The sequence below is a fragment of the Littorina saxatilis genome, linkage group LG16, assembly GCF_037325665.1.
Source record: "Littorina saxatilis isolate snail1 linkage group LG16, US_GU_Lsax_2.0, whole genome shotgun sequence".
NCBI lineage: Eukaryota > Metazoa > Mollusca > Gastropoda > Littorinimorpha > Littorinidae > Littorina > Littorina saxatilis.
Genome location: NC_090260.1, coordinates 38,258,318 through 38,283,907, shown reverse-complemented (window position 1 = coordinate 38,283,907; position 25,590 = coordinate 38,258,318). Strand labels below are relative to the sequence as shown.

Sequence of the window (25,590 nt, the reverse complement as noted above, 5' to 3'; positions counted from 1 at the left end):
GTTCATACAATTATTAATTATGGTACAGTAGTATTAAAATAAAAAACTATTATATCTTCATGCAGGGCTCTCCACGTGTTGTTCGTTTGGGTTCCTGTCTTGATTTGTTCAGTTTTCAGAACACACTTAAAGAAGAAGAGTCAAATCACTCAAGTTGTAAGGCACAGACAGACACATATGTTACGAGGAACAGCATGTGTGAACATAGAGAATACTACATGGCTTGCTGTCTCGTATAACAGATATATACGAGTTGCTATTTAAAATAGTGAACTGCGAGCAAAAGCAACCTTTTCAATATTTGAAAAAAGCAACGAGTGTAAATCTAATACGACACAGCCAGCAATGTAGTATTCTGTTTATCCTACATACTGTACTTACATGTATTTTACTGAAAATGTCCTGCAGTCGAGGCAGCTAAATTGAAGACGCTTGTTTTGGAACCTCGATCTCTTCTAAAACCTCGTGCAATCTATTACGTCAAAGCAAAGAAACGTCACTCTGAAAGTGTGGCGTGACGTACGTGTTAGTTCTAGAAAAATGTATCAAGGGTAATTTTTTTCTTTCTATAATGATGTTTGTCTCGGTGACTTTGGCATCATAAGCAGTGGAAAAACATGTCCCTGCCAGACTTGCTTGACATTACCTCATTTACATGATATACACACATGTGATTTGAACGATTATTATCTCACGAGTGTCTCTCTCACGTATGTAGGATAAAAGTACATTCCACACCTTCCTTTTTTGCATACACACAACAAATATGAAAAGAAGGTTATTAAAATTAAAATAAATTACTTTGTGTTGAAATCCAGGGTATCCCAAGTTTTCTGTTGGGAAGGGGTTCTCTGCAGTTGGTTTTCCATCAAGAAAGTGTCGAGAACAAACTCTTGCATCTTTCGCAGGTGAAAAAAGCTTGTGTCTCCCGTCTGCTGTTGTGTCTTCACTGCTGATCAGTCGAATCCACTTATCCCGTTGTGATGGTTTCTTCTTGCGTGTTGGAAGCGGATGCAAGCTGTTGAAAACAGGCACATGTAACTATTTATGGCTCTGCAAAGCAGTTTTTAATTACTTTTTGATCACAGCCATGTTCCAACAACATGAATTAATACCACACAAAAAACAAGAAATGGAAACAAGCAGACAGTGAGACACAAAATGTAATGTCAGTAAACGTCTTTTTTGACCTCATGCATGGCAGATTCAAACACGAGTCTTTCGTGCAGTGTGTAGTTTTTTCTTGTGTTAAAAGCAGTAAAAATGCAGGTCTAGCTATTAGGTTTTGTAATCATGCTATATAATTTGCAGAAAAAAACCCATTAAATCGCACGCATGTCAGGCAATAAAATAATAAGTTTATGAAGAACGTTTTCAGTGTTGCGCTTACCTGAACAGTGGTTGGCATGAACAATCCACAGACTCGTGTGAAACCTGGTGAATTTGGCAAAGTTTCGCTTTCCATTTTTCAAGACGGTAGCTTCCGTTGCCACAATCAATCATCGGACAGTGGTATGCCATTGTTTAAATCGATAATCGCTGAACTTATCGCAGAAGCGTCGGACGCGTCAGTCGAAGAACATACGCGAAGCTGTGTTGCAGACGATAGTTTTCCTCGAAAAAAGTACGCAGCCAATGAGAGGCGTCGTTGCGGTCACGTGAGTTTTCTTCTTCGTTCCATGTAAGCGTCGGAACTGTTTAGTGGTGTATCAAGTCAAAAGAGCTGTTCTGTGAGAAGTCTTAGTCGAGATTTATGCTTTTATAGTAGTGCTTTTGTTCAGGTGAGTCATATATTGGTTTACTAATAAGGTGGTGCGAGAAAGAATGTTCACCATTGCCGAAAAAGCCACGAACATTACCCTGAAATGTCACTAATGCGGAAACACATAGTGAAATCCTGCAAGATCTACTTTCACTTTTTCCGTGACCAGAATCTACGAATAAGACGATGTCACTCGCACAGCAATGCGTCATTACACCGATGACGCCAATGTTTTGCGTCATGCATGTAGACTTGTTTACCAGTTTTGGAAGCAGCGTCGGCCCAAAACGCTCGCTCGGAAGAAGACAAAGTTTTCTGGCATTCTTCATTTATTTACCTCTGCTTGTAAAAATTGATCATCAGAAATCGAGTACTGACGGAGATGTCCAGCAATTGTCGATTTGTCAAGTGCTAACCCGCAAAAAGGCCAGTTTGATATATTATTCAATACTGATGTTTCAAGCAGAAATGCTGTGTGATATGTGGTTGGAAAATGTGCTTCAGGGATTGTCTTGTTTTTTAAACACTTGAACAGGAAGGCAGACATCAATTTGAACTGCAAGGCAGACACAATTTAAAAACCTTAACATAGTTATGACTTCCTACATTATTACATAACAGCATGATCATGTAATCTGCTAGCCAGATCATTATGGAGGCAGAAATGATCCCCTCAATCCATGGTTTAGCCTGGGAGAAAAAGGCAATGGGACATTGGTCCCCCTCAACCAAATTCCGATGGGACATATATAGTCGAATAGAAGGGAAGAAGCGCCAAAGAGGCCTGTACGCGTTTTGACCAAAGATGCAAAAATGGTGCAATATGGTGCCATCTGAGAATTAGCCGCTATATCGTGTTATCTGCATGTGTGTGTGTGTGTGTGTGTGTGTGTGTGTGTGTGTGTGTGTGTGTGTGTGTGTGTGTGTGTGTGTGTGTGTGTGTGTGTGTGTGTGTGTGTGTGTGTGTGTACATTTGGTGGCGCAGTTGTACGTAATCTCAATGCGCGCTTTGACGCACTGACGGGAATTGTGATCGGACATTTTCAAATTGAATGCGCCAATGGCGCAGGGCGCACTAGTAAATGAAACCCTGCAATCTGTAAAATATCCTTCTTTACAAACAGCATACAGGTGTAGCTAAAACAGTAAACCAGAATTCATATTTCACAATACAGTGGAACCCCTGTTACGACCTCCAAATTTGCAGAGGCTATGACCAGAGGCTATGACCAGAGGCTATGACCAGAGGCTATGACCAGAGGCTATGACCAGAGGCTATGACCAGAGGCTATGACCAGAGGCTATGACCAGAGGCTATGACCAGAGGCTATGACCAGAGGCTATGACCAGAGGCTATGACCAGAGGCTATGACCAGAGGCTATGACCAGAGGCTATGACCAGAGGCTATGACCAGAGGCTATGACCAGAGGCTATGACCAGAGGCTATGACCAGAGGCTATGACCAGAAAATCTGAAAAGCAAGGTCTTGAAATAGGGGAGATGTTGAATTGTAAAGGTTGTTAAAAAGGGGTGTTTCACGGTACCGCACCCCAATTGTAAAGGTTTTTAAAAGGCGTGTTTCACGGTACCGCACCCCGATTGTAAAGGTTTTTAAAAGGGGTGTTTCACGGTACCGCACCCCAATTGTAAAGGTTGTTAAAAGGGGTGTTTCACGGTACCGCACCCCAATTGTAAAGGTTGTTAAAAGGGGTGTTTCACGGTACCGCACCCCAATTGTAAAGGTTGTTAAAAGGGGTGTTTCACGGTACCGCACCCCAATTGTAAAGGTTGTTAAAAGGGGTGTTTCACGGTACCGCACCCCAATTGTAAAGGTTGTTAAAAGGGGTGTTTCACGGTACCGCACCCCAATTGTAAAGGTTGTTAAAAGGGGTGTTTCACGGTACCGCACCCCAATTGTAAAGGTTTGTAAAAGGGGTGTTTCACGGTACCGCACCCCAATTGTAAAGGTTGTTAAAAAGGGGTGTTTCACGGTACCGCACCCCAATTGTGAGGACTGTTCATTTTTACTTCCCTTTATGAGACACTAAAAGGTTGTGTGTACTTAGACAGTTAACTGCACAAAATATCGAGACAAACTCTGAATGCTGAAGCTGATTTGTCATTCTTTTTCAATCTTTTCATAAAAGGAAATACACACATTCACTAGAACAGCAAAACACATTTGGTACCGGTAATGGAATTTATGACTGGGAGCGGAAAACCTCACCTTTTGTAATTATTTAGTATACCCTGCAACAAAGTCATCCACCTAACACATCTTGCAGAATAAAAAGGTACTTATTTGAATTATTGAGTTTAGTGGGGGGGGGGGGGGGGAGAGCATTGAGAGAAAGTACATATAACTAGTCCTGATTTACCTTAAAATTGTTTTTCGGGCCAGCAGACCACTTTGACACCACACACACACAATGTCACATACCTAAAACACACACACACACACACACACACACACACACACACACACACACACACACACACACATAACAAATAAACAACACACACTGTTTTCCTTGACATTGTTCAGTGGGATAAGTGTAATTTCTTCATTTTCGGTGATAGCACTCTATTGGAATTCACAAAACTAGCCTTGGTTCTGATATCATACGTCTTCGTCTTCTAACTCTTGCACGCAGAGAAAGTATCTATAGCTAGTCCTCACTTACCTTCACATTGTTTTTCGAATCAGCCTTCTTCCCCATCAAACCAGTTTGAGACGACTTAGACCAGTCCTTTTCTCTGCATCTGCCCACACCTCTGCTAATTCCTCTGTGTCCTGCCTCCGCACCTTTCTCTTGCAGGGCAGCCCTGTTGTTGTTTTGAACGTGACACTTCCATAGCCTGAAAATGAAGACAAATGTCTGAAAAGGATACGTTATTCATCCATTCCCGTTACAGTTAATGAGTTATTCTATCAAACTTCAATCATCATCAAGAAAAGCTCACTTGAGTTTGACATACTCCCCCGCATGCGCGCGCACGCGCGCGCACGCACGCACGCACACACACACACACACACACACACACACGCGCGCACGCACAGAGTGATACTAGTCTGATACACATACACACACACACACACACACACACACACACACACACACACACACACACACACACACACACACACACACTCACATAACAAATGCACAAGACACTGATTCCCTCGACATTGTTCAGTGGAATCAGTATAATGTCTTCTCTTTTGGGTTACTAATCGGAAGAAAAAACACGAGTTTCAGAGCTCTCTAATTTTGGGTGAAAACTCTGCTTCGAACTCTTGCATGCAAATCGCACGTTTACTGTTCCGAGTGTTCGATTTGTGACATGAATGGAAGTTTTAGAGTTGTTCTTCAGTACTGGTGACAGAAAGGGGGGAAAGTGGTCAAAATTCAAATCTCTAGTTTTGTTTTTGAAATATAGCTTTTCATAAAGCAGAAATACTGTAGTATCTGATGTACATGTCATAGGAAAACAAGAGGCGAAGCCATCAAGGCTCACGTAAGAAATCGACAAACAGTAACACAAACTCAATCACTCCGTCACACATACACACACACACACACACACACACACACACACACACCCACACACACAGAAAGAGCATAGGTGAAACTGTGCAAGAAAGCGAGACACTAGATCTAGATCTGTCTGTCTGCATGTAGCCTACTTACAGGACACGACTGCCAACTAGTCTCGGCGCGCTCAAAATAATAATGACCGAGACTTTCAGTACTTCCTTCGCGTGACGTCTAACCCTCTTACGTCATAATGTGACGTCAATGTAATGTGACGTCTTCAAATGTTAGAGTTTCTACCACAGACATACACACACACGCACGCACACACACACACACACACACACACACGCACGCACGCACAGACAGACAAAGTTGATCATCGCATAGGCTACACTTACGTGAGCCAAAAATCACTGGTTCACATGGTTCTTACATAATCTAACTTTTAAAGCTGGTTTTTGTGTGTCTGTGTGTATGTTTGTATGATGACGATAGGACCCGAAACGGCTGCACGGACTGAGACAGGAATTGCAGAGAATGTTCTTTGCCACTCGAGTCGGGTCATAGGGTACTTTTGAAATAGCAAATTTGAAAGGATTGTTTAAAAAGCGGCGGAAAACATTATATAGTCTGGGCTGTCAAAACATGGTCTTGTTAAAAGACGTTTTCAAATGGTTAACGGGGAGATACACTCGAAGCACATTTAGTGAAGTTTTGTTGCCAACTCATCAAAGATCAATATTTAACTACACGGATCGATGCACACAGTCGAAGTAGATGTGACTTTCACACGACCGAAGAGTACTTACTAGCAGACTAGCAGACGACAAGATCTAAATATTTAGATCAGTGAGAGCAATCCGTTGAAGAACAGTTACTCCTCGCCTTCAGTTAAGCTTATTTCCCCTGCCATAAGTTTCCTTGCAGATCTGCAGTCGCGTAGTGAAATGAACTGGTGTCATCAGAAGATTCTTCTAAGTCAATGATCGAAGCACAGTAAGTTATATGCTGACAAAAGTCACTTTAGGAAAACACGACCATTGACTTCATTTATGAGCCCAAAGGTAACAATATCGACAAGAATGTACGCATTTGACATTAAATGAAACATTCATAGACAGTTTCCAACTCACCAGATCTGCCAAAGAGCCTTCATTCGTGAAAAACGATGATTTTAATCAGACAGGTATCGGAAACAACCTCTTGGTAACCTGCGTTTTTCGTTCCGAGGCGACGTGACGGCGCCACATTTGTTTGTTTATGGCTGTTTATCGCGAAACAACACAGTTGGAATTTGTGTGTAAAATATCATAAATGTGTGGCGTGTAATCTCCGAATCAGTTCGTTATCTGCGTTTCGATGGTAATTCAGTCAGAGTGGAGTTACTTTGAATCGAAGGCGAGGGTAACCTGCGTTGCATGTGCGACGGCGTGAACAAATTTGATTGCAATATTTTATACAGTGAGTACATTTCAATGATTCTGGCTCAGTCTTGTAGATCTGTTATGCAGTGTTTTGGTAGTGTATCTGCTTTTCTACTATAAAGCTCATTTGGAGTGATAGGCTGATCGAAGTGGGGTACCCTATGTGTGACATCAGCCGTATGCAGATTACGCCTCAGAACACTCGCATTTCACAAAGACAACAATAATTTGTAACGTGTCAAGAACTGCATCAGTTTTATTAGATAAACAGCACAGACACGACTATTATCAACAACACAGAACGGGAGGTAAGTCGGCAAAGACACTCCTAGTGTCCCAGCTGAAAAAGTACCACACGATGTACTATAGTATACTATAGTAAACTATAGTAAATGTACCCTGTACTATAGTAAACTGCAGTAAATGTACCATGTACTATAGTATGTACCATATTGTACTATAGTACAAAGTACGTTGTACTATAGTACTGTGAAGTAAATGTACCATGTACTATAGTACTGTGTGGTACACTAGAGTACTTTGTACTTTGTACTATAGTACCGAGAGTACCCTGGTGAAGTACAAGTACCACAGCTGAAGTAAAAGTACTACGCTTACTGTAGTACTTTCAGGAGACTGCCGGTACTTTATTCAAAAAGTACTACGTATCATTGCGCGAAGGACATGCACTATTCATTTTGCAAACGTGCATGTAACATGAATACATCTGCAGAATAATACTGTTTTTATATTTATGATTTATTCAATTTCATTTTTTAGTCCTTTTGGAAACTTTTCCAAGAATGAATGTCAAGCACTTCATCTCTGCTCACACAGTAAAATGCGGTAAACAGACAACTGTGAGTTACTGTCAGCCATTTTGTTTTTTAAAGTCTGAGAGCGCGCTGTTCAACTCATGTTTGTTTGTTCACACTTGCAAGGTAAGTGAGACAGTATATATATAATTTTTGTGTCCATGTTATAACAAAAGCCCATTTCCTAATGTGAGTGCTACCTGGGATCAAACATTTGTGGGCATGTTGTAGAGAAACGTCTTGTCATTTTTGTTCATAGTTACGTTAGATCTACTCCATTTTTTCTTGTGATATTTTTAGTTAATGCAACATGCATTCATTATTTTCTGTTTGAATTGCTGCTAGAAAGTCCGACAAAATGGATAGCAAAATTATGATTGAAGAGTTGTATTTAAAACACAGTCAGAGGAGTACGGGTTGATTAGATTGTATCAACATCTTTATTTTTCTCTAGCCGAAAATGCCATTCCTTGCATTTAGATCTGTGAACAAACGGGAGGTCACAACAAACGGTTGAGGAGTAAATCAGGAAATCACAAAGTGTACATGTATCATGTGGTCGAATCTCGATCTTCCCAGTGTGGTAAGCAAGATGTGCAGTTTGTTTTTGTTTGAACACACTGTTGACTGATTTACAGCTTTGGTTTTACTTTGAAGTGTTCACCTCTAAGAGTAGACCTAATACCTAATATACTGGACTCGCAACGAAATATATAAACAAATGACAATGGACAACGTTTCGACCTAAAGGTCTTCAACAGGTTAAAAAAATGAAAACAACAATACAAATAACAAAACGACTTATCAGAGAAGATGGCGATGCGCTGTGAAGCATCGCCATCTTCTCTGATAAGTCGTTTTGTTATAAATGTATTGTTGTTTTCATTTTTTTTACCTGTTGAAGACCTTTAGGTCGAAACGTTGTCCATTGTCATTTGTTTATATATTTCGTTGCGAGTCCAGTATATTAGGTATTACTCTTAGTTTATTATCTCGCTTGCAGTCACTCCCTGTTTACTCCGTGTTCACCTCTGTTCAGCCACCCGGTTCTCGCCCAGAGTTAGATCTACGTCCAGTCAACAGATAAGAAGTGAATCACAGTGGACGCAGAACCATTCAATTGAAGTTGGCAGAATAATTTCTCAACCCTAGCTGGTAAGTTCTATGTAAGTTTATGTGATCATAGATTGTACACATGTATGTTAACTACTTCGGGGTCTCCACTCAATGATAATGTATGAAGTATGCGCGCGTGCGTGTGTGTGTGTGTGCGGCGTGTGTGTGTGTCCCTAGTATACTATGTGTTTGTGCCTGTCTATGTCCCTGAGAGAGTTGATGAACGGGGAAACGGACGATGGGAGTCATTGTGTATAGATCTACCGACATCATTTTCTCTTCACAGTTTCATCTTCTACTGCTACACTTTCAGTAGATTCTACTGCTGCGCTATCAGTAGACGATTTCTGATTGCATTTGGTCTTTGCAGCTTCCCAACAGAATACCACAGAGCACGTTGGAGTGAAAGCTACTACGTCAAGTTCATGAATATCAACTACAGTAGCTATAAAAATCATTTTTTCCGTTTCTTTGTGAAATGGGGGCGCCATATGTCCATTAATTGCATATTGAGCATTATATGCATAGAATGCATTCTATGCGCATAGAAGGCATTCTATGTTCTTAGAAACATTATATGCGCATAGAATGCATTGTGTGCATAGAATGCATTCTGTGTCAATCGTAAATTTGTATCTGAACAAAGAATTTATTTGTATAACATGAAATATTATTATATAAATGCTATAGAATGTAGTTCTATACATTGGATTCAATTCTATACTTACAGGATTTGAATCTTTGTTACAGAGTAAGATTTCATATATTTGAATTTGATTCTTTGTTTAAAAAAAAAGTAGTTGAATTTAATTCTATTGCAATAGAATTAAATTATATCTGTAAAATGCATTCTATGGTGATCACAGAATGAATTGCGGCGCGGCACATAGAATGCATTTTGCACAAAGAATAATGTACACATGGAATACATTGTGAACATTTCATATTATTGTGTACACAAAGAATCAAATTCTGTGATAACTGATATATCAGTATTATCACAAACTAATCAATTCTGTAACATAGAAATGAATTTTATAACAGGGAATTTTGTTCTATAACATAGAATTCTTTCAATGTAAAGAATGTCATTCCCTGTTATATAATTCAATTCGACGTAGAGAATAAACATTTATGTTATACAAATGAATTGTTGGTTCACATACAAAATGCATAATACTAAAGAATACATTCTATGCACATAGAAAGCATTCTATGCAAAGAATGCTTTCTGTGGGCAGATAATGCATTCTAGATCTATGCACAAAGAAAGCTATTTTATGCGTATAGAATGCATTCTCTATGCATAGAACACATTACATGCATAGAATGCACAATATAGAATTAATAAACACATGGTGCCCCGTACTCAGTTGCTTTTCCTAATACATAAAACAGTGTCACTAAGAAATTAACAAGGAGAAAAAGAAAGAAAACGGTCATATTTCCTTTTGTGTTATCTTTTGGTGCATGGGTTCATGGGGGGTTCAAATCCTGTAACCGACAGGTTCACAGTGTACCGCGACATTGCTTCGACCACCAAATGATGCTTACATACGATTGCATTGGCGTGCTCTCTCTCTCTCTCTCTCTCTCTCTCTCTCTCTCTCTCTCTCTCTCTCTCTCTCTCTCTCTCTCTCTCTCTCTCTCTCTTCTAAATCATTTCACAATGCTGTGTACAGTTACTGTGTGTGTGTGTGTGTGTGTGTGTATGTGTGTGTGTGTGTGTATCACAATATAATGGCTTGACAGCTGTTCAGGTTGCCTGTTTAATTTCTGCGCAGATTCTACACACACCCCACAGCCGGCACCTCGATGAGGACTGACGATGGACTTGTGATGGCTTTATGCCCTGCTGCACGAAGAACATCATAGTTCAATAATGGTTGGGTGGTTGTTTTCTCAGAAAGGTTTCAATTGATACACTCCCCCTTTTTTTCTTCTTTTTCTTTGTGTTTCTCTCCCTATCGTTTTGTATCCTTAGCGGATTATGACTTTATTCGGTTATTCTGCAGAAAAACAAATGCCGCTGCAGAAGAAAATTGTTTTTCTGCAGCAACTTTGAATAATGTCATCATCCGCTGAAGCATTGTTTTTTTCTGCTAAGGATTTGTTTTGTCTTTCATATCGTATGTCACTAGCATCATAGTTGCATATTTTACATTTGGGAACTTTCAAAACTGATCCGGCGAAAGTATACGAAATTTGCGTGTGGAGTTCCTGGCCCGATCTAAAAAGAACGAAAATTTTATATTTGAAATAAAAGTATAGTTTGGAGGGGGAAAAAAGGTAACAAAATAATTTGATAAAGGCTGTATGCATGGTCAGTTTTACTTGCTTACCAATAGCCATATCATCTCACTTTAAACATACGAATCCTGGGACTGTCTGTTACATGTTTTCACACACACAAAATTCATAGGGAGAAAAATGAAGGGGAGGGGGGGGGGGGGGGGGTGGGGGATAACAGTGAGGATGTACTGATCGGACCGTGCGTGGCCGATAAAAGGTCAGAGTAGAGCAACGCCCCATTGCCTCGCGCGCGGCTTCAGTAGCTGGCAGAAAGCACACCACCTACTCGCCGTGTACCAATAAAAGTTGTTATATTTAGTCAAGTTTTGACTAAATATTTTAACATCGAGGGGGAATCGAAACGAGGGTCGTGGTGTATGTGCGTGTGTGTGTGCGTGTGTGTGTGTGTGTGTGTGTGTGTAGAGCGATTCAGACTAAACTACTGGACCGATCTTTATGAAATTTGACATGAGAGTTCCTGGGTATGAAATCCCCGAACGTTTTTTTCATTTTTTTGATAAATGTCTTTGATGACGTATTTTTCAACCAAATTGGTTGAAATTTTGGTCAAGTAATCTTCGACGAAGCCCGGACTTCGGTATTGCATTTCAGCTTGGTGGCTTAAAAATTAATTAATGACTTTGGTCATTAAAAATCTGAAAATTGTAAAAAAAACAAAAAAATTATAAAACGATCCAAATTTACGTTTATCTTATTCTCCATCATTTGCTGATTCCAAAAACATATAAATATGTTATATTCGGATTAAAAACAAGCTCTGAAAATTAAATATATAAAAATTATTATCAAAATTAAATTGTCCAAATCAATTTAAAAACACTTTCATCTTATTCCTTGTCGGTTCCTGATTCCAAAAACATATAGATATGATATGTTTGGATTAAAAACACGCTCAGAAAGTTAAAACAAAGAGAGGTACAGAAAAGCGTGCTATCCTTCTTAGCGCAACTACTACCCCGCTCTTCTTGTCAATTTCACTGCCTATGCCGTGAGCGGTGGACTACGAGTATACGGTCTTGCTGCGTTGCATTGCGTTCAGTTTCATTCTGTGAGTTCGACAGCTACTTGACTAAATATTGTATTTTCGCCTTACGCGACTTGTTTCATTTTTTTGCATCAAGCTGAACCAAGCGACCCTAATGTAATCATAGCAGAAGACATGTGATCGAAAATGTGTCATGTGACTTAGCAGCTGACAAGTCTGTCAAGAAAAGAAGCGTTCGTTGCGATTCGTAATGGCGACATTCGAGCGAAGTTCCTGTTCCTATTGAGCAGTTTTTCTTCTTTCATAATAATGGCTTTACTGGTTACAAGAGAGCACCGAGTCATTGCAGTATGTATATATATCTTGATCAAGTTGATGTCTTTTGTGCAGTACGCTTTATTTAGTTGTTGCTGGTCTGCGTTTGTGTTTTCCACAGGCACATGATCATCTTGATCTTGTGTCAGTTTGCATGCGCAGCCCGCTAAACACACCGCAAACCCCCCCTCCCTGTACGTTGGTCCAAGCGAAGTTCAGTTGTATGATTTACTCTTTGATTTGATTTGTTCTGCTGCATTAGCATTGCTTCGACAACGTAACCGTTCGCAGCTGTTGTTGTTTGTTGTTGCTGCTGTGTATGCAGATATGCAGCCTGGCTGTTGGAACTGTTCTTTCTCAAAGGTGTTTTGGCAGTTTTTCTTTAGGAATTCGTTTTTGTTAAGTTTGTTGTATACGTACAGATTTCTAACTGTGTGCAGTTTTGATTAACAGTTATATTTGATATAATTACTACTTTAAAACACTCTTTTAGTTTAGATTTTTAATCTTTATTCTATTGTAGAAAGAGACTGAGGAGGAGGAAGAAGATCATTACCTTAGTTTGATTGTTATTTTGCAGGTTGTGAAACTGCAAAACAAGTAGGAATGATTGGGAGACTTCCAAGGGTGTAAAGCAAATGTCATGGAACAATTTGCACTCTTCTGTTTGACAGTGAACATGTGTGAGTATTTCAGTTTTCACTCTCTTGTAAATCACTTGAGAGACCAATATAATATTTTACACGGGAAAGGATAATCCTTCCAGGAAATATACCAACCTCAACGACCTGGCTGCTCTTTTTATGTGTAAAATGTTTAAAAAAAATATGAGATAATTTTGCATTCTGACACAGGTGTAACAAAAACCAATTGTGCACAGAAAGGAGCCTGGTTCAATTACAGCAGCACATACGTACAATTGTAGGATGCAGTATAACTTCTTCTTCTGCGTTCGTGGGCTGAAACTCCCATGTACACTCGTGTTTTTTGCACGAGTGGAATTTTACGTGTATGACCGTTTTTACCCCACCATTAAGGCAGTCATACGCCGCTTTCGGAGGAAGCATGCTGGATATTTTCGTGTTTCTATAACCCACCGAACTCTGACATGGATTACAGGATCTTTTCCGTGCGCACTTGGTCTTGTGCTTGCGTGTACACACGAAGGGGGATAAGCCACTAGCAGGTCTGCTCATAAGTTTACCTGGGAGATCGGAAAAATCTCCACACTTAACCCACCAGGCGGCCGCGACCGGGATTCGAACCCTCGACCTTCCGATTAAGAGGCCGACATCTTACCACCACGCCACAGCGCCCGTCAGTATAACAATTATCATGTAACAGGTTCAGCAGATGTTTTGTGATTTACGAGAGTGTTTAAAGAAAGGGAAGGACAGTCGATCTTCAACAAGTTTGAACTACATTTGGCCTACGATTTGATCTGCGATCAGCTCCTGATTGGATCGCGGGAATAAATCTCACGATTGAATCGCCCGTGTGACACCAACTTAAGTTTTCTTGCAGATCTGTGGTTTGTAATTCATGTAGTGAAAGCAACTAGTGTCAGTGCAGGGATGTTGCTACAAATTCATACCAAAAGGACAAATGTCCTAGATATATATTCAGCATCAATAGGACATTTGACCGCTTTCAGAAATTTCAATAGGACGTCAGGATTTTTTCATTTTCAAGAATGACACTCGCCGTGTTTCCCCCTGTTTTTGACCCTAATGTAGCACAGGATGCCGTTGAATAGTCAAATGTGTTCAGCTTTTGTTGAACTTTGGCAGGCTTTAGATTTTTTTTGGTGGCATAACTCAGTGCGCTTCGTCAAAATGTCTCGAACTGAAAGCAAAAGCAGAAGCAAGACTTAGTCAGTTGGAGTTGTCTCCCATACTCCTAACTTTAATGTGCTGCAGACGGGTGTCACCCAAACGCAAGATCCGCACTGCACAACTTCAGTGCACCTGTATGCGAGAGTGCTTGGTCGCTTTGGTCGCTTTTTGAAAATGTGTATCTTGAAAGGAACATTAACGAATATCGCGCTGTCCGAAGGAATTGATTTCTTATCGGACAATGCCAGCGCTTAGTTCAAAACCGTAGGACATCTGACCGCCATGCGGCTATGTGAATCGGACATTTGAGCCTCTAAATCGGTCTATGTCCGATGTCCGACGCCTAACGACATCCCTGCAGTGGAAGATTTGTCCAGTCTTTTCGGCCAATGAAGCACCATACATTTTATGCCGACAGAAGTCTTTTTGGGACAACATGATGATTGACTTCATTTATGTGCCAAAAGGCAAAGATATCGACAAGAATGAATGCTTTTGACATTAAATGAAACATTTATAGACAGTTTCCAACTCACCAGAGCTGCCAAAGAGCCTTCACTTGTGCAAAATGATGATTGTAATCAGACGGGTATCAGAAACAATCTCTTGGTAACCTGCACATCTCCCTCCATGGCGACGTGACAGCGCGCATTTGTTTGTTTATCGCGTAACAACACAGTTCAACTTTGTGTATAAAATATCATCAATGTGTGGCGTGTAATCTCCGAATCAGTGCGTTCCCAGGGTAATTCAGTGTGAGTTGAGGTAGCCTGCGCATCATGTGTGACGGCATGAACAAATTTGATAGCAATATTTTATACGGGAAGTAAATTTAATTGATTCTGGCTCAGTCTTATAGATTTTGAATGCAGTGTTTTGGTCGTGTATATGCTTTTTGACTCACATGCGAAGCAAAAGTGAGTCTATGTACTCACCCGAGTCGTCCGTCCGTCCGTCCGTCCGTCCGGACGTCCGTCCGTCCGGCCGTCCGGAAAACTTTAACGTTGGATATTTCTTGGACACTATTCAGTCTATCAGTACCAAATTTGGCAAGATGGTGTATGATGACAAGGCCCCAAAAAACATACATAGCATCTTGACCTTGCTTCAAGGTCAAGGTCGCAGGGGCCATAAATGTTGTCTAAAAAACAACTATTTTTCACATTTTTCACATTTTCTCTGAAGTTTTTGAGATTGAATACCTCACCTATATATGATATATAGGGCAAAGTAAGCCCCATCTTTTGATACCAGTTTGGTTTACCTTGCTTCAAGGTCAAGGTCACAGGAGCTCTTCAAAGTTGGATTGTATACATATTTTGAAGTGACCTTGACCCTGAACTATGGAAGATAACTGTTTCAAACTTAAAAATTATGTGGGGCACATGTTATGCTTTCATCATGAGACACATTTTGTCACATATGATCAAGGTCAAGGTCACTTTGACCCTTATGAAATGTGACCAAAATAAGGTAGTGAACCACTAAAAGTGACCATATCTCATGGTAGAAAGAGCCAATAAGCACCATTGTACTTCCTATGTCTTGAATTAACAGCTTTGTGTTGCATGACCTTGGATGACCTTGACCTTGGGTCAAGGTCACATGCATTTTGGTAGGAAAAATGTGTAAAGCAGTTCTTAGTGTATGATGTCATGAAAGGTCAAGGTCAAGCATGTGAGTCGTATGGGCTTTGCCCTTCTTGTCTACTTTGAAGCTCATTTGGAGCGTTACGCTGATCAAAGTTAGGTACTCAAAGTGTGACATCAGTCCTATGCAGGTTATGCCTTGAAACACACTCGCATTTCACAAAGACACTAATAAATGGCAACATTTCTGTTTTATTAGATAATATTTAAACAATAAGAACATAGATACGATTGTTATTAACAACATAAAACGTGAGGTAAGTCGGCAAAGACACTCCTAGTGTTCTTTTCCATTTTGGGTCGCCACATTTGCTACCATTTTCACAATAGATTTTAATATTACCATATGAGTTGTTCTTTGCTACTGGTCACAAGTGGGGGTCAGCTCACACGGACGCATTTTTCAATACATTCTAGGGGAGAAACTGGTCACAAAGCACCCAGTACATGACAGAGAGATAGGAGAATCGGCACAATCAAGAAAATACCAAATTCATTCAATAAATATGGAAATATTAAGATTTACTGTGAAAATGCTAGCAAAAATGGCGTCCAAAAACGGGAACGCACACTTGGTGCGTCTTTGAAGACTTACCTCCCGTTCTGTGTTGTTGATAATAGTCGTGTTTGTGCTGTTGTTGTTGAAATAGTATCTTATAAAACGGATGCAGTCCTAGAAATGTTGCAAATTATTGTTGTCTTTGTGAAATGCGAGAGTGTTCTGAGGTGTAATCTGCATACGGCTGATGTCCCACATAGGGTACCCCACTTCGATCAGCGTTTCACTCCAAATGTGCTTCATAGTAGAAAAGCAGATACACTTCCAAAACACTGCATAACAGATCTACAAGACTGAACCAGAATCATTGAAATTTACTTCCTGTATAAAATATTGCAATTAAATTTGCTCACGCGGTCCCACATGCAACGCAGGTTACCTTCGCCTTCGATTCAAAGTAACTCCACGCTAACTGAATTACCATCGAAACGCGGATAATGAACTGATTCGGAGATTACACGCCACACATTTATGATATTTTACACACAATTTTCAACTGTGTTGTTTCGCGATAAACAGCCATAAACAAACAAATGTGGCGCCGTCACGTCGCTTCCGAAGGAGAAACGCGGCTGGTTACCAAGAGATTGTTTCCGATACATGTACCTGTCGGATTAAAATCATTGTTTTTCACGAATGAAGGCTCTTTGGCATATCTGGTGAGTTGGAAACTGTCTATGAATGTTTCATTTAATGTCAAATGCGTACATTCTTGTCGATATTGTTACCTTTGGGCTCATAAATGAAGTCAATGGTCGTGTTTTCCAAAAGTGACTTTTGTCAGCATAGAACTTACTGTGCTTTGATCATTGACTGAGAAGAATCTTCCGATGACACTAGTTCATTTCACTACGCGACTGCAGATCTGCAAGGAAACTTATGGCAGGGGAAATAAGCTTAACTGAAGACGAATAAGCGGAGTAACTGTTCTTCAACGGATTGCTCTCACTGATCTAAATATTTAGATCTTGTCGTCTGCTAGTAAGTAGTCTTCGGTCGTCTGAAAGTCACATCTATTTCGACTGTGTGCATCGATCCGTGTAGTGAAATGTTGATCTGTCATGATTTGGCAACATAACTTCGCTACATGTGCTTCGAGTGTATCTCCCCGTTAACCATTTGAAAACGTCTTTTAACAAGACCATGTTTCGACAGCCCAGACGGGGAGGATCCTCGATAGCTCACAGGGTATATAATGTTTTCCGCTGTTTTTTTTAAAGAATCCTTTCAAATTTACTATTCCAAAAGTAGATCTACCTTATGACACGACTCGAGTGGCAAAGAACATTCTCTGCAATTCCTGTCTCAGTCCGTGCAGCCGTTTCGAGTCCTATCGTCATCATACAAACTTACACACAGACACACAAGAACCAGCTTTAAAAGTTAGATTATTTAAGAACCATGTGAACCAGTGATTTTTTCTTATGTACATCAGATACTTCTGCTTCTGCAGTATTTCTGCTTTCTGAAAAGCTATATTTCAAAAACAAAACTAAAGATTTGAATTTTGACCACTTTTCCCCCTTTCTGTCAGTAGTACTGAAGAACAACTCGCATACATGTATTGAATGATCGTAGTATTTTCTTTGATTGTGGTGATTTTACTATCTCTCTTTTATGTACTGGGTGCTTTGTGACCAGTTTCTCCCCTGGACTGTATTGAAATATGTGCATGTTTGTGTGAGCAGCATGACCCCCACTTGTCACCAGTAGCAAAGAACAACCTCATTATTATGCAATAGCAGATATTTTGTACAAATATTTGCTCTTCTTTTTAATAGATTTACTTTAAATATTTTTCAGAGTTCTAAATGGTTGGCTACACTGTAGCAGTGACTGTTGGGTGAAGGATCAACTTCAGCTCATTTTCTGACCTCATGGATGATCAACATGTATGCAGATTCTGCTGATCGCCTGAGCTTCCTGGGTGTGTACATATTTGTATCTATATTATTAAAAGGCCCACTTTGATCGCCTGAAAGTTTGTATGACACATGCAGTTCCTATACCCTCCAAGGATTGTTTAAACTAGAACGCAATACTAACTCTGGTTTAAGTTTTAAGTTTAAGCCATGAAGCTCAAACTGCTTTCTTTCGCTTATGCCTCTTTGCTGATTTGTTTGCATTTTGGCATAAATTTAGACACATTTACGGCAAATCAGTAAGCTAAAATCCAGAAGAATCTGTCAAGAATCGCCTTAGCGAAAAGCATGCAAGTGCTTTACATAGGGCCACATTCAGAGACTGTAGAGTACACAGAGACCATTCATACTTCTTTGCGCCAAGGTAGGACTGGCTATGTCTTTAACACGGCTTTGTCAACATATTGTCATTTCTGTCCGGCCAACAGTGCTGCAAAGATTCATTGGATTGAAAAATGTGTCCGTTATCGTTTGTGACATTTTTTTTTTCAATTAAAAGACCTGGAAAAAAGCCCCAGAACAGATTATATAATAATTGATTTTAAATTTTCGTTTTAAATCAGTGTCTTTTCACAAACTAGCCTTTGTTATTTTGAATGCATAGTTCAGTCTTAGAGTGAGAGAATGTGTGAGGCATAAATTGCTTTTGACAACAACAAAAGTTCCCGTTGAATCGAGAAGCTCCCCCAAAATCATTTTTATTACACATGCCTATTATAAGCCGGCATAGTGCAAGCAGATTTATTTGTGCATGTGCTTGTATGTACAAAGACAGATCATTTGTACAAGTGTTGGCTCTTCATTTTTAATTATTTTTTCAGGATCCTTAGTTGGGGGTTCCACGGTATCTGTGACTTTTGGGCAACATATCGAGTTCTGGTGGTTTTTTGACCTAATGGATCAACATGTGTGCAGACCTGCTGAGTACTTGAGGTAAATTGGTGCAATTAGATATATTGTTCTGCCTACCTGAGAGATACCACCCATGTGATAAATGAACCATCTCTTCACAGGCGTGTCTATCATGTAAATGAGGTTGGTTTAAACAACATGCCTGACAGGGATGTCATTTTCCACTGCTTATGCAAAATCTCCGAGACAAACTTCATTCTCATGGCAAGCCCAAAAGTGTTGCAAGAATGACTTAGCATCTGTGACTTTGTAATCATGAGCAGTGGAATATGAGGTCCCTGCCAGACTAGCTAAATTGACATGACCTCAATGATATTCCCACATGTGGGTGTATGGTTTAGTTATTACATGGGTTATCTCTCCGGTACATAGGATGAAAACAGAATACTACATGGCTTGCTGTGTGGCACCAGATTTACACTTATTGCTTTTCAAATGTTGAAATATTCACTTTTACTTTTGTAAACCTGGTAACACACAGTAGGCCATGTAGTGTTCTCTATTTGTATCATTGAAACGCTTCTGTCCGTCAATCACACTTTAAATTGCCTTACATTTTGGATGACATATATGCCACCCCTTTGGTATTCCTCTAATAGTTTTAGCTAAATAGAAAACTTAGTTTCAGCTAATCGCTATGGAGTATTCTTTCTTTCTTTATTTGGTGTTTAACGTCGTTTTCAACCATTCAAGGTTATATCGCGACGGGGAAAGGGGGGAGATGGGATAGGGGAAAGGGGGGAGATGGGATAGAGCCACTTGTTAATTGTTTCTTGTTCACAAAAGCACTAATCAAAAAATTGCTCCAGGGGCTTGCAACGTAGTACAATATATGACCTTACTGGGAGATTGCAAGTTTCCAGTACAAAGGACTTAACATTTCTTAAAAATTGCTTGACTAAAATCTTTACAAACATGGACTATATTCTTTACAAGAAACACTTAACAAGGGTAAAAGGAGAAACAGAACCGTTAGTCGCCTCTTACAACATGCTGGCAAGCATCGGGTAAATTGTTTCTCGTCCCAACCAATATGGGACTCCCCCTAACCCGCGGGGGGTGCTATGGAGTATGCAAACACTTGAATTATATGCGATGAAACACTCAAGCTGCTTTCTCTTGCTTATAGCTGAGAGCAGCACTGCAGCAGTGACTGTCGGGTGGAGGATCCAGTTCTGCCTGTTTCCGACATAATGGATCAACGTACATGAGTGCAGACCTGCTGAGCACCTTATCTTCTTGGGTGTGTATAGATGTATATACATTTATTGTATTAATAAATTGTCACACACACACACAGATATACTGATAAACACATTCACGCCTGCACACATGCAAGCACAAACACACGCACCAGCACGTTTCAAACGCCCACCACCACCACCGTCTCAGTCGGTGCAGCTGTTTCGGAGCCCTTAGTTTTATAAGTTAGATATGCACTGAAAGCCACAACACTTTTAAGTTAGCTTTCATTATCATTCTCTTAACTCATTGTCTCCCAGGTACGGATATATCCGTACCCACTCATATGGCTCAATCTGACCTGGTACAGATATATTTGTACACACAGTCACTTCCTGTAATGTCGATCTAACGCCTGCATTCCAGCACAGTTCCTACACAGTTACCACAATTCTGAGTGACCTGCTGCAGCACAGCTGGTCTCGGCTAAAGATAACTTGGTCAACATAGGTGGGGTAGAAAGTGTTAAAGTATGGCCCTATTTGCTTCAGTTAGCATGCTTTCTCATAGTCATACTGCTGTCATTGCAGGTTCCATTCCATGCTCTGGTGTGGGTGTCATATGCAAGAGAGCCTCCTGTTGACTTCCCGGCAGATATGTGCATGGTGAAGGACCTTGATACCACTTACAGACGTCAAAGCAGATACCATTAGAGAACAACCAGAACTGTTCAGCGGGTGCCATCGGCGAACATGAATACAAGTTACAGAACAGGAAAGCATATGTCACTGGCTAAGGGAACCGGACATCAGCTACTATAAACTTAATCAGATGCCTGTAGCAAATAATCTGGACACCAATCACAAATCAAACAGATGTGGAGGACAGAGAACATTGCATTTGATTATTGCCATATATGATTGTAACCCTGTTTGGAAAAAAGGGACATAAGCCACACTATATACTTTCTGGTTGCATGCTGAATACTCTCCATTGAACATTCAGTGAGTTTTGACTCACCTGGGCCAGAATGTATGTGTCGAGGATAGAGAACTGATAAGTCTCTTATCCCGGGGTTAGTTCAAAAACAACATGGCGGCGGTCGCACTTCAAGTGCTAAGAAACCGTGTTTTCACACACAGGAATAACCTGTTTGATGTATATGAACTGTTAAAAACTTTTCGGTTTTGCCGCGCTGATTTGTGTGACCACTGCCGGTGTTAAAAACGAATTTGAACTTCAAGTCGAAATGGCGATCCACCCAGCCCCTCCCTTTCCCTCCAACTTACTTCACTTGAATCCTAGAACAAATGTCCTTGTTGGACCGCATTTTGCCTTACCTAATGTGAATTTGCACAAGAAAACAACAACGCGAAGAAAACAATGGCACGAGAACAAGACCGGAACCCAGTTCAAAAAAACATTTCGTCACGCTTTTCATGATGTCAACGTCTACATTGATCATTTAGAACAGAGCGACGTCACCTTTCGAACGCGGATTCCTGAATTTAGAACAACCTTGACATTCTATCATGCGCAGAGATTCGGAAATCCCCATGCCAAAAATAGATTGAGGGGAATGCTTGGGTTAGTTATCTTTTCTGTAGTCTCGACTCATGCATTGCGCTAAAGTATCGATGATATCCTGGGGATAGATAGACCGAGCTAAGCTTTTATCCCGGGTTAAGATAGACCTGGACACATACATTCCGGCCCTGGTGACTAATCAGGCTGACTTACAATGGGTAGACAGAATTGAACATTGTTGTTTGCTTGGATGGTTTTCAAGGTAGAATTTACAAAGTTAACACACTGCTATGGTTTGATCAATTTCAAACATGACCACATGTGGCATTTTTTCAAAACCACATTTTTGACAAATATCGAGGATGTGTTGCAAAAGCATGTGTTCATATTTTTCTGAAATGTTTTTAAAGCTAGATCTTTGATACTTCACAGGCTATTGAAGTTGGATGACCTCTAGATGTGACCCATGTCAAGTTGACCCTCATAAACTTTTAAGTTCACAGAGGGGTTGAGTTCTTTTAAAAAAAAAATAATAACAGAGAAATAGTATTATTTTCAATGTGTTTGAAGCAAGATCTTTGTAACTAAATAACTTTTTCTATGTAAAGTCACACACATACAGGGTTGGATGACATCAAGTCAGCTTGATATATTGCATTAATCAATTTCAAGGTCAGATTGGGGTAGAGTTCTGGTCAATAATAGTGACAATTATTGTCTCACTTGATTGTTCAGAGTTAGGTTCTTGTCACGTCCAGATGCAGGTTACAGGTTTTTTTCATGTACTGATGTTATCATGTAGGCATGGTCACTTTCAAAGCTAATCATAGAAATTAACTTGGCTGAAGGGGAGATAATTTTGATAAAATATGTGTTGTGCTAAAGATGAATTCCCACAAAGAAGAGTGCTATAATAATTAAATCTCTTTTGTGCATTTTATTGTTACTTGTTCTGGTTAACAGGGTTATAACAAAATTGAATTAAAACTGTCTCTGCTTTGGGACATTTACCAAAAATCAACAGCTTGGTAACTCACTGTGCAAGATAGACACCTTTTTTAAAATTATTATTTAATTGACAAATTGTGTCTTTTACATGTGAGTGGATATTTAGAAATGTTGTTACATAATTTTGATTATTAATGCTCGGCCGAAAAATTAAAATAAACATGTGATGAACCTTTACTTTCTTGCCAAATGTGACAGAGTGACTGCAGCCACTGGCCTGATCATGCACGCACACATTCAATTCACACAAAACAATTGATTCAGCAAAAATTAGGGTCACAATTACGTCCCGTTAAATTTGGAAGGTTATGGTACTTTTACAAGAAAGTACTGCATTATACTATAGTAAACTATAGTAAAAGTACTATAGTACAAATTTTACAGCTACGAAAATACCACGCTGTACTATAGTAAACTATAGTAAAAGTACTATAGTACAAATGTACCGCGGCGAAAATACCACGCTGTACTGTAGTAAACTATAGTAAAAGTACTATAGTACAATTGTACTGCTACGAAAATACCACGCTGTACTGCAGTTTACTATAGTAAACTGCAGTAAACTGTGGTACATGTACTGTAGTAAACTATAGTTTACTATAGTAAACTATAGTACAGTGTGGTACAAAAGCGTGCAAAATCCTATAGTACATTTAATTGTACTACAGTTTACTATAGTATACTATAGTACATTTACCACAAAGTACTATAGTACACAGTAATGTACTATACTATAGTACTATTTGTACCTACAGTCTAGGGGAGAAACTGGTCACAAAGCACCCAGTACATGCCAGAGAGATAGGAGAATCACCACAATCAAAGAAAATACCACAATCATTCAATAGATATGGAAATGTTAAGATTTACTGTGAAAATGATAGCAAAAATGGCGACCAAAAACGGGAACGCACCCCAAGTAAAAAAGTACCACACTTTGTACTATAGTAAACTATAGTATACTGTAGTACAATTCAATGTACCATAGTACTTTTACTGTAGTAAACTATAGTATTTCATAGTACTTTTACTATAGTATACTATAGTACAAAGTGTGGTACTTTTTTACTTGGGGTGCGTTCCCGTTTTTGGTCGCCATTTTTGCTATCATTTTCACAATAAATCTTAACATTTCCATATCTATTGAATGATTGTGGTATTTTCTTTGATTGTGGCGATTCTCCTATCTCTCTGGCATGTACTGGGTGCTTTGTGACCAGTTTCTCCCCTAGACTGTATTGCGTCCGTGTGAGCTGACCCCCACTTGTCACCAGTAGCAAAGAACAACTCTTTAACAAACGCATTATTATACGTAAAAAAGTAAAAGTGAAACTTCAGATACACATTTGAAAGGATCACCGACAGGCAACACACATGTCCAAGATAATCTGACTGAGCACTACTACTTATGATCTCCATCAAGGCGAATCATTCGGAGTGCTACAGGGCTTTTTGACTCGCATTATCAATTCCTTTGCAGTTCTGCTGAGAGTAACTTGTACACAGAATGATACTGACTGTCTTATTGAAAGCTTCATTTCCTGTCAGACAACGCAACGTTTACTAAAGCTGGAAAATGTAACACTTTGTCACTTACCTTGTCAGACTAAAATGTTTGCTGCAAAACGCCATTGTTGACATAACTCCCTTATTTTTGACTTCTAAGACCTAAAACTTGGTACAAAGTCAGATAATGTTGTGAAGATAGTGGACATGTAAAAATATAACATGTACATCCTTTATTTTGAGGTCGCGCATGCGGGTCTAAACACAATGCGGACTTGATCCGAGGCAGAAATCCGATGCTTTCTTTTTCGCTCGCTAGCTCTTCGAAAATGCATCATAACTCCCTTATTTTGTGATTTCTATGACTTAAACTAGGTACACAGTCAGATAATGTTGTGGAGATACTAAATGTATGAACATATTACATAAACATGCTTTAGTTTGAGGTCGCGCGTGCGGGTTTAAAAAAATGCGAACATGGTCGGACGCAGAATTGCGATTCTTTCACTTTCGCTCGCTAGCTCTTGCAAGTTCCCCCCAAAAATGTGGGAACTTGTAACTTGAACATGAATATCATGTTTACCTCTGATTCTTTGAAGAGTAAGGCCAAGGATTAAGAAGGTGTTTGCAGAGGTAGCCTATTGTATGACTAACTTTCTTGTGGGCAGTTGATGTTATTATTGAATGAGCATTTTGGGTAATGTTGAACTTGAGCGTGATAAATTCATAGCTCACACACAATTCAGGTGCATTTCAGCCTCCAATTTTGCATGCGTTTTTGAAGGAAAGCATAAGCAAAGCCGCCATTTCAAAGGAAAGGAGGCAACTCTGTCCGACTCTGTCGATATTTTGTCTGCATTTTCTCGTCATTATCTTCGATCAAATGACCGAATTCATTCATTCTGCTTAATTGGGAGCTCGATCCGTCAATGAATTTCACGATAAATATTCCTTGGTTTGATTAAAGGGACTAGTATCAAAAATAAGCCAAAAAGGCCACTGGATTGGGAGCTATGAATTTATCACGCCAAAGTTCAACATTACCTTGTGTATGCTAGCTTTGTTTGCGGGTGATTTCTTTAAAAAGTGATCTGGTCTGATGTGACTGTCATACATTATGTTTGTGCACACGGGGTTAATTGTTACGTGACGGTTTGGTCAGAGACTGTAGAGTACACTGCGTACTCCACTGTCTCCGGTTTGCTGATCTCCGTCCCTCT

General features: G+C 39.7%; 1 long non-coding RNA gene across 4 annotated transcripts; it reads left to right on the top strand.

The window, feature by feature from the left end:
- The first annotated feature begins 7,493 nt into the window (after positions 1-7,493).
- Positions 7,494-23,041, top strand: LOC138951024 (uncharacterized). Of its 4 annotated transcripts, none has more exons than XR_011450939.1 (8): positions 7,494-7,667; positions 8,545-8,696; positions 10,442-10,567; positions 12,851-12,953; positions 18,117-18,240; positions 19,057-19,168; positions 20,277-20,390; positions 20,920-23,041. It is a non-coding gene; the product is annotated as an uncharacterized lncRNA (long non-coding RNA). The 4 variants fall into 4 exon arrangements; XR_011450937.1 differs by having other exon boundaries at positions 7,501-7,667; positions 10,442-10,542; XR_011450938.1 differs by having other exon boundaries at positions 7,504-7,667; positions 8,581-8,696; positions 10,442-10,542.
- The last annotated feature ends 2,549 nt before the right edge of the window (positions 23,042-25,590 follow it).